The 11,212-nt window shown below is 42.0% G+C and overlaps 1 pseudogene; it reads left to right on the top strand.

Annotated features, from left to right (window-relative positions):
• Nucleotides 1-1,431: 1,431 nt before the first annotated feature.
• LOC117295287 lies at nt 1,432-9,794 on the top strand (annotated as a pseudogene).
• Nucleotides 9,795-11,212: the final 1,418 nt, after the last annotated feature.

Below are 11,212 nucleotides of genomic sequence, written 5' to 3'. Positions count from 1 at the left end.
AATTGTCACAAATTTGTTTGATATTCTATGCATACTGTCGGGTTGGGATGCACCAAACGAGAATACTGCATGGTCTTTGACAGTTACCAAAGTCTACAGTGCCTTTAATGTTCGTCTACTAGCTATACCACAGCATGCCAGGGAATTCTCATTGCAGGAAACTTGGTTTTGTTTGTGTGCTTTTTTTGCTGGAAAACTTCGAACTGGCTGTCACCCAACGGTCACTCACCCCAGGTTTCAAGTTCACTCCAGGTGTCAAGTGCAGTCGACGCACGGTGCCAGGTACGACAGCTCACCGAGTTCACAGCTTATTTACTTTCAAACCCACCGGGGATCTGCAGTTTTTGGTCTAGGGAAGGATTTGCATTGATTTGAAACTCTGGCAGCAGAGCAGGGAAACAAGAAGTCGTCTGAACAAATGCATACACTTGAAAGGCGCTGCACTCTTTTGGTAATTACTCAAAGTAATTCGGCGTAAAATCTTACTTGGTAACGAGCAGTGGAGAGCTGGGCCCAATTTCATAGCGCTGCCAAATTTGCGTGCTTAGCAGAAAAAAAAGTTGCTTAAGCCTTAGCGTATTTCACAGGTTAGCAGAAAAATTGGGCGGTCATATTGCGTGTTTACCGTGGATTTGCATTGTGACGTCATTTATTTTCGTGGGGCAAACACCGGAAGGTTAGCATGCCTTTTCGTCTGCTTTGGTTAGCAGCGCTATATGAAATAAAAATTGCACAGTGAGCACAAACTCGGCCGTTAAGCAGCGCTATGAAATTAGGCCCTGGTGGTAGTAAAACACATTGCGAGAAACGGCTCCCGCTGAAATAACGTAGATTAATTTGAGAAAGAGGTATTCCTCACTCAATAACAGACTTCAGCTGAAGCCTTAATATGCATCTGAAAGCACACAAAGTTGTGTAACAAGGGTGGATTTCTTTCATTTATCTCTTGCAACTACGATGACCAATGAGCCTAAATTTTCACAGGTTTATTTATTGTATCCATATGTTGGGACAATAACCAAGCCCCTCAGCAACTAATATTTCAAGGTACGCTTTCTACTATCATTATCTTCAAACGGTGTAAGTTTAATGTAAACTTGTAGGCACGGTGTTTTGTGTTACAAAAAGTACCCCAAAATCACTAATTAATACTCATTCGCATGGAGCTCTGGGCAATGAAGGTAGCACAGCAGAGAGTGGTTGGCCGTATGAATCTGTTTACGCAGCCATGAAATATACACCAGTCAAGGGTATAAATTCACTACCCTCAATAAGGATAAATCGTATACTTATTCAGCACACTTGGGGCTCCTCGCTCCGTCCGAGCCAAAGGCATGTTGTAACACGAATGTTTACTGATATTTTACACTGATATTTTTCTTCAATGTTTATACTACAAGTCAAGGCCGTGTCGTTACAAAGTTGTTTTCGATTTTGAACCGACGGGATACTACAGTTTTGTCTCGACCCGGCGCGTTGGCCACCCTGTTAATCCATATTATCTGGCACCGTGCGTTGCTCCCGGTGGTGGTACCGGTATCGCATTGAAGCATCTTGCTCATCGGGACTAGTATTGCAAGTTATACCTTCGAATCTTATTGATGCAAAAGCATGACGATGGGGCGATTTCTATTGTATCTTTACGTCATTGCTTTATTCTGGCACCAAGGTAAGAATAATAATAAATCGTATCGAAGACTTATATAGCGCACGTATCTACCAAAGGTACTCAAGGCGCTTGTACTATAGATATTATACAGAAATGTTGGTTGATTGCAGAGATGAATTCTGAGACCCAATTATTAAGCACCTAATAAAGGTTTACAGGGTGCTACAGCGGCGCATACAGCAGCCACAGACAGGAACACCGGGGCGAATCCCTTCTCTTTTCGATAAGTGCACTGGGTTATTTTACATTAAAACACATGGGACCAACGGCTTCGTCCCATCCGAAGGACGAAGCAATGGTTAAGTTTCTTGATTAATGACACAAGATAGTGTCACGGCTGAGGATTCGAGCCCACACTCTGCTGATAAGAAACACCAGTTTGAATTCCGTGCTTTTAACCGCTCGGCCACGCATTAGAGTGGGTTTTAGATATAAGGGGGACGGTTACGCATAATAATGTGTTAGTTTAAATTGTTCGTATCCCTTTACAAACCAAACGCTAGCTCATCTTCTATTTGACAAACACCCATGCAGTCACAGGGGGAAACTCTCTATGGTTTGCCATGATTTTGTCGTGAATCAATGCTTTATAAGATTAGAATATTATGGTGCTTGTCTAACCGAGTGAGAGGCGCCTTGCCTAACGTGCAACACACGGTGACATCTGGGCCCAATTTCATGGCTCTGCCTACCGTCGAATTCTGCGCTTACGATCACAATTCCCCGCTTACGTGCAAGCGCCGAATTTCTGCGCTAGCATTGCAAGCGTAGAATGCCTATAGTAAAGTGGAGTACGCACGCGCAGAAGCCCAAAATTCGCCGCTAACCCGTGAAATACGCTTGCCGTAAGCACAGAATTACCTGCTTCCGTACGCGCCGATTCCGTGCTTACGGTAAGCAGAGCCATGAAATCGATGGTGGCGTACATTCGAGGTTTTTTTTTTTTACCGTATAGGACAGTTCTAAGGACATACCCCCACCGTAATGGGAGGTTTAGCTGCACGTTACAAGGGCAAAGACGTGAAACTGATCGTCAAATATAGGGTGCGTTCGTTTAGCTTCCCTGGGTCGACCCTGGTGTTTGGCATTTTTTTTTCTAGGACGAACGTGGGTAATTATCTGCACACGTTCGTCCTGGAAAAAGAAAACGCCACACACCGGGGTCGACCCAGGAAAGCTAAACGAACGCACCCTGTAAAAATCCCACGTTTTAAGCATGCGTGAAAATACCATTTCTCACGTCAGTTACGGACGTACAGACTTCATACGTGAGCATAAGCCAAAAGTGGTGACGTCACCTAGAAACGACACAATTTTCTGACGTTCACGTTCACGTTTTTGCTCGCGTAATGTGCCTCAAATCATAAACAGCTCATTAATAGTATACATTTTATAGAGTACATATGAAGTCCTATTAATCTCATGTATGCTTTCTGTTCTTTGTTTTGCCGTTCTCAAAACAACAACAACGTTCCTGGTAAAAAGAGGTTATTGTTTGGCCAGTCCAGGCAACCTGAACCCAACTACCTTTTCTATTTTGTGTAATTTCTTTTAAAGGTACCTCGAGTCAACTGGACATCCCGCAGCTGTGCAAAGATGAAGGCATTGATATTCCCACCTCGGACCATCAGTACGTTGAACAACTGAAGTTGAGTGAACTCAGCGAAGCCATCAGTTACTTGCAAGGTATAATTTGTTTAGTACCAGTGGGTCAAGCATGAATGTGCCAACATATAACTTATCCAGGACTAATCATATAAACCGGTTTTCATTTTATATCAGGAATGTTGGACTCGGGTTGTTCAGACGTCTTGGGACGTTTTCTCTGCCTCGCCCACTTACCACGACCCAACATCATCAAGAACAAGCTCGCCCAAGAGGGTGCTCCACATCAATTTCTTCTACCTTGCTATGGGGTTTGTCGGGATATATGGCGAAGCTGCCGCCACACGGAGCGCGAACTTGGTCTCCGTCGGCCTCCCGTGTTTGACTGCAAGCTTTACCTCCAAGATGACAACGAGTGCCTGAAAGGTATGATTTGAATTTTGAGGACTTGGTTTGTAACTTTGGGCTGCTTTTGATTGTGGTAGATCATGCAGTAATGGAACGCCAATTTAAGAGGTATAAATTCCAATCAACACATCGACTGGAGAAAACAGGACTCTGGAAAGTTCTGAATATACAGTTAACACATATCGTTGTATGAATACAAATCAAAATTACTTTTCTTTATCCCCGATGCAAATTTAAAGACACTGGACACTGTTGGTAATTGCAAAGACCAGTCTTCTCACTTGGTGTATCTCAATTTATTATGTATAAAATAACCAGCATGTGAAAATTTTAGCCCAATTGGTATTCGAAGTTGCGAGATAACTAGGAAAAAACAAAAAACACTCTTGTCACACGAAGTTGTGTGCCTTCAGCTTGATTTCGAGACATCAAAAATCTAATTCTGAGGTCTCGAAATCAAATTCGTGGGAAAATTACTTCTTTCTCGAAAACTACGTCACTTCAGAGGGAGCCGTTTCCAAGTAAGGTTTTATGCTAATACTTATTTTTTAATAATTACCAATAGTGTCCTCTTTATCATCGATTAATCGGTCCTTTAATCGGTGTTTTTATCGATCGATCTATGAACGAAGACCGACCATAAAACCGATGAACTTATATCATGATGGAAGTATAACTAATGATTAAGTTTGCGGTATATCTATTTTGAGTAGTGTCGGTCTCGATTTCTCCTGAAGACGATCAGAGCATACTGAGTCAAAATGTTGAGCCGTTAACCACTGGTTCTTTTACGAATCAACACTGCTCAAAAAAGATATTCACATGGTGCTATACCACAAACCTCCCTTTTCTAGAACTTACATCAGTGTGTATACGCCTCACGCGACGTTCATTAAGGCGTAATCTCGCTCAAAGGCTTCTTATTCCATTGACCTTCACCAATTTATCAATCCGTCGATAGAAAACGCTGATCAATCGATGCAAAAGACCGATCGATCGGTAGCGTTCCACAGTATTTTCGTTCTGAAACAAGAGCCAATGACTGGACAGAAGTCAATGTTCTGGGCCCAATTTGATAGAGCTGCTAGGCAAACAAATTTGCTTAGCATGAGTTTTCTTTCTTGATACAAATAAGGATTACCAAACAAATTGCCATTTGTGGCATATTGCTTGTTACTGGTATCAGGTGTTGTTTGCTTATCCTAAAAATCAAGTGGAAATTTGGTTAGTAATCCTGTTTTTATCAAGGAAGAAAATACCATGCTAAGCACATTTTTGTGCTTAGCAGCTCTATGAAATTTGGCCCTGGTCAGACAGTGCGAGATTCCTCTGATCGATCTGCGGCGGGAAAATTCTCTGTTGACTTCCCGTATTTGCTTAGCCTCCGAGGCAACACGTAAAGTTTGACTTTGATAATTTTGTGCTTGTACCATTGCCTCATATTAACTGTCTTTCACATATTGTCTCACAGTTGATGATCTCTACCCACCAGTTAAGACATCGCTCCTCAACAGCGTTACCCGCTTCAGAAACAACAGTGCCTCTTTAGAGTTCCATCCACAATCACCCGACCCCAAATCAAAATTTGCCGTCCTCATTCGCTTCAACGACACCACGGGCCTGAAGTCCAACGTGTGCCGTTTAAGAAGTTTTAATCCACTTTACTCTACTACTAAATACCTTGTTACTTTTGACCGTCCGGATAGTTACACGTTGGAGATATTTTTGGTGAATGGCTTCGGTGAAGGACCGAAGATGCGTTACGTGCTCGAGGCAGTTGAAGACGACGTCTCTGCTGAGGATAGCACCTCGGTCATGGGTACCTCCATTTACAAGGCATCATACGGTTCATATTGTAAGTCCTTATCTAGCCTATTCGGTCTCTTCCCCCTCCCCCTAAGGTTTGTACACCTGTCTAGTCTTGATTTTGTTTTTCATATCAGTATCAGGATGTTTGACCACGAAACCAGAGGCTTTCTGCTTGTTCTCACACGTGCTAAGATGCCGATTAATGAGTAGTATACGTTATGTTCTTTTGATAACCTCTTTTGCTATTATTTTATTAGTCTACTGCCGCGCAAGTTTTCAAAGAAACATAAGCTACCAGCAGCATATAAACACATAGTGTACCGTAGACCAAATTATATAAGTTACAAAATAGCTGTCAATTATGCTTCTAGGGTCGTGTAGTGATGTCTCTGTGGAATTGTGCCCGAACCACACCAGGGTAGCCCTGCCAAACCCTTTCTGGCCAGACCATCCAAACACGCTAGAGTCCGTGGAGCGAGATCTGGTGATCTTATCGCAGCTTTTTGCCGTGGGTTGCGACGGCAACCTCAACTGGTTCATGTGCGCTTCTTACCTGCCGACCTGCACCTAGGAAGGAGTGGTTTTCCCCCCGTGCAGGGAAACTTGCTATTTTGCTTACCGGAGGTGCCCTCCTCTCGCACAGTTCTTCCGCACCCGTATGCCCATGCCGGACTGTCAGAACTTACCATTGAGGAGTTCTGGGAAATGCTTGAGCGAGCCAGGTAAATACAGGTCTTTGTTTAAACAAAAGGCAAGCAAGAAGCAAACGACCCACCCCCCTAAAAAAAAACCTTAAAAAAACAAACATGACCTAAAGTCAATTGTACTACACAAATTTTTGATCTTGGATTTCAAAGGATTTCAAAGGATTCACACAATTGTTTCGCATACACCTTCTGAAGCTTTCTGGGTCAGAATTGACTCAGATACATATCCCGTTGAGCTTGACCCCTCTAGGTCAGTATGACCCGGAATCTGTCAAAATATGAGCAAGAACTGAGTTAAATTCCCATTCTTACACAAAGATTGACAAAAACTCATCATGCTATTGTTACTGGTGTCTATATCCCCCACCCCAGGAGTGTATTGTTTTGAGGGGAGTTGTATAATGGTGTAACCCTGGTCATTTAAATTCTATAGACGGACAAATTAATACAATTAAACAAAAGTGCTTCATCGTCTATATTGATGATATAAAATTTGTGTTAAATGATTTCAGAGACAATCGGTATACAGAAGGAGATTGTTGCGACGCATAAACAGATGACAAAAAGAGTCTCCTTTGCGTTGTTACAAACATTAGTTTTAGTGTTGAACAAATATTCACTTTGAAACAAAAGGTTACTCTATACAAAGACAATGGGTAGTCATGATAGTTTGCTGTTCTCATATCTAGGTATGTCTGCTGCACAAGAAGTCTCCACAGCCACGTGCAAGTGTGAAGACATTGCCATCCCGATGTGCCAATCTGGCATACCATACACAAAGACAAGAATGCCAAACTATCTGAACATGACCACACAGTACGACGCCCGGCAATATTTAGAGAGTTTAGCTTACCCAGTAACCCACAGCAACTGTTCTCCGTATCTTCGGATCTTCCTTTGTGCAGTCAGTGTACCAAGGTGGGTGTTATTTTAAGTTTGTTGAAATCGTTTATTTACTCAACAATTATTCAAACCTTGCCGAAGTATGGCAAAGTGTAGACCGCTTGAAACCATCACGGAAGACCTAGAGCGAGTTCAAACGTGCACAGGTTAACCATTGCACTCGAACCCAGGCTGGTCGGCCATTGGTTTACTACTGTGGTCAACCATTTGGAACCAGCCTCGAGCCCATGGTTTCTTCACTGGTCCCAACAGCATGTTCCTTTTTAACGTGTGAAAAGCGCAAAAGGGGAACCAGTGGCACTATAGCGAAGAGGTTTAAGGTTGACTAGACTTCCAAATGAGCCGTCCCGGTGAGTGCGTCACTGCGCATGTTCGGTGCTGGTGCCCACTCGAACTTGCTCCTATAGCGACACAGTTCTGCGAATAAACTTACTACATTGACTCCTCGCTCTATGATTCATCCAGTGACAGACCCCTTTGTTGCTTTACACAAACTTATGACAGGTGCTTCGAGGGCGACCCAGCCTCGCACCGACGTGTCCCGTGCAGAGAGTTGTGCGAAGCGGCTAAGAAAGACTGCATCGGAATCTTTAGTGAGAGTCGAACTAAATGGCCCCGAAGCCTCGAATGTGAGGGACTTCCACTTCAAGAAACAGGAGACTGCTACGACGGAGGTATTATTATAACCAGTTTGATTATATAAGCCAACAGATGCAGGATCTCAACGTCTATACTCTCTGACGTTGGGTAGGGCGTCTATTTATTGCGAAAAAGACCGCTTGTCTACAGTAAGAATTACCGTATTGGGAGTTAATTAAAGCCCGAATATGATACCATTTTTGACGTCACAAATTCGGAACGAAAATTTCGAAACAGTAGTGTGTTCAACTTTTGCGAAACAGTCCCAGCAAAAACAGGGATGTAATGTCAAAAATCGCTTCACAATTAAAGAATACATTTAAAGAATACAATTTGTATAATTGAACAAAACAAGAATAAACTTTGAATCGTGGAAATATGATATGGAAAGGTTTGTGGAAACACCATGTAAATACTATCTCTAAATGAGTTAAGGGTGGTTCTGAAAAGAACTGTTGGTTTCAAATCGACGTTTCAATCAGATAAGTTCTGATCGTCTTCTGGGAACCCCAACTCATTTAGAGATAGTCATTTCATGGTGTTATCGAAAACCTTTCCATATTTTTTTTATTTCGTTGTTTAACTCTGCTGGCAAGTCACATAATCTGTCTGTTGAAATTTTTCTATAAACAGACATGACTTTTTTTCCCTTGTATAGTGGCAGACGAACCGGTAAATGATGAGAAATCAGAAGATGTTCCAACCATGGCCCCCGCGGTGGCAGAACGTCGTTATGATCTGAATGATCTAGGGTTGCCATCACTGTTCCGAGGATGGGTTGATGTACAGGGACAAGGGTCGCCTATTGACTACTGCAGGTAATACCTGAAATGACCTCACATGCAGCCTACTCTCTGTCCATGGTCTGCCATTTTTGGTATTGGGAGACTTCGAAACGCTTGGTGGCAGCAGACTGATATACGATAGATGTATTTTCATTGTATACCTTGTTTTTGAACATGCGCACATTACCGAGAACGATGTATTTATTTTAGTGGATAAAGCTGCTGCCACTTAGCGTCCCAAAAGTCCCTTTTTCGGTTCGCGCGTCTAACCAAGTGCGTATCGCCTATAAGTAGAATACAATACAATACAATACAATACAAAAAGGCATTTATACACAGCTGTGTCATTTAGATCGCAGCGGTTGATGAAGCACATGACTCAAGAACAAAATTAAAACAGGGAATCTACTTCCAAAATGGTACAAAAACCATAGACTTTCGTAGGTGATGACGTCAGGTGAGTTATAGTCATTCTAGAAACTGGCGGTCGTACTGAATCATGACTTAATAGTGACTGACTTTATAGTGTTTAAACACTGAAAACAATGACTCTTTTTCACGTAGGGTGGTGACCATAACGAATCGTCAAGGTGCGACACCCTTCCTGTCATGCGCACTGGCAGGCATGCAGGGAGCCGGCGAGTACAACTATAACAGTACGGGGGCGTGGTTTGATGCAGGTCACATGGACACGTGGTACATGAGAGATGTCAATCACGATGGGAGGGACGACTACTGTAGGTAAAAGAGAAACGAGGTGCTTTGGTTTTATTTTAAGAGCGGTATTTGAAACGTACAAGTTATAAACTTTTCGCGAAACAATGTACGGTCAATTCCATTGGAATTGTTATGGAATTGTTAATAAGTTGGAATTCAATCACCAATTACGATTGTCGAGGATTATGATTACGCCTGACTATTATAACACTTACAAATTATTGCCGTCAACTTTATGCCGCTTAAAGTCACGCTGGCTATATGTACTCCTATACACCTCTTGTTTTACCGATTCCCTTACATAATTATTTTCCTTTCTCTTGTTTTGATCTCGATAGGTGTGTGGGTTGCATACCCGAGACATACATCTCATGCCTCCTCGCGGATGACGGTGGATTCTCAGGTGCGGTGTTCGACTTCCAGCCTCCCCAAGGAGGTTGCCACTACATCAGGGTCAACCCATTCTTTGGAACGCCCTAATAATTATGAAAGCACTAAACTAATAACACGTTGCCTTGGATCGGTCGAGTTGGTCTTTGAAAAGCGTCTGTAACCGTTTGTTATAAAATGCATATGAGTAGAAAGATGTTTTAAAAGTAGAATACAATGATCCACTCAAACATGCCTCAAAACTGCACGGTTTTCCTTCTACCTCGTCGACTAACACGGTCGGCCATTTATGGGAGTCAAATGTTTAACTCCCATGACTCCCATAAATGGCCGACCGTGTTAGTTCGCAAAGTAAAAGGAAAACCACGCAATTTCGAGGCAAATGTGTGTGGATTATTGTATTCTACTTTTAAAACATCTTTCCAACCATATGCATTTTATAACAAACGGTTACAAACGCTTTTTATAGACCAACTCGTCCGATCCAAGGCAACGTGTTCCTTTAAGAGCGTTAAACAGCCAGTTTGCAACTAGCCCTGGCGGCTTTACTCTTTTGTATGAAATAAATTGAAATCAAAATCTCTGATTTCTAAAAAGAAATCGATTGAGAAACATAATTTTTAAAGTTGAGCAGCAACAGAAAGTTTACCTGCCGGATTATGTACAAAAAAGACTGGTCTGATGTCTCAGCGAATCCCCTTTGAATTGTACACATTCAAACGAACCTAAGTCTGAAATAGGTATACAGTTTAATGATCTCAGACAAAAAATACTTTTTTGTTAAATATCTAAGCCGGTTGTCTTTTATAATGTGTCGGCAGGCCATTTAAGAAAAACGGGGCGGGGGAGGAACCTGCTCCTTCCCTTTTAAAAAAAAAAGGCAAGACGCTTTTTTTGTTTTTTGTTTTGTTTTAGGGGGGGGGGGGCTTAAACTTCCTGGTAATATGGAATAATCACTCCTTATAAAAATATTGGAATGGAAGGACCGCCCATACCATAAAGTATTGTGTTGATATAATAACAAATTTATATTGTTGTTTTAAACATATTTGAAATAAAGAAAATGCTTTGCCAACTATACACGTTGTAATATAGATAGATTTGCCGTAGTCAAAAAAAAAGAAATTCTGGAAATTAAATAATTTATTGTTTGTGGAAAATGTGCATGACAAGGAATGAAAAAAATGCAGAAAAAAATGGATGGATTGATACAACAATGCCCCGACCTGTAGCAACAATGTTAGGTGACACCCTTAGGAAATGAATGCAGACTTTACAACTACCCTATATTGTTTGTCGAACCAAAATAGATCCATGCAGGACCCTGGACGTTTCCACAGAAAGGGTAAACTTGTGGGCAAGTCGTTAATGGTCTGTCGCGATCAGATAGTCGAGTCGTGGTGGTGGCGTAATGATTCAGGGTTCCGCATCTAATACTGCATTCGCGAGATCAATGTTCTCGCGCGAAGCTGCTTGCTCCATCGACTACTCCCCTCCATGCTCAGGCAAAGATGTATTGTATTGTATATATTGTATATTATATACTGAAACGGAAGACTCCACAGGAATCTCGGTATTTT

This window comes from Asterias rubens, chromosome 10 (assembly GCF_902459465.1).
Source record: "Asterias rubens chromosome 10, eAstRub1.3, whole genome shotgun sequence".
Classification (NCBI taxonomy): Eukaryota; Metazoa; Echinodermata; class Asteroidea; order Forcipulatida; family Asteriidae; genus Asterias; species Asterias rubens.
Note: the sequence above shows the minus strand (reverse complement) of the source record. Positions and strands in the feature narration are given on the sequence as shown.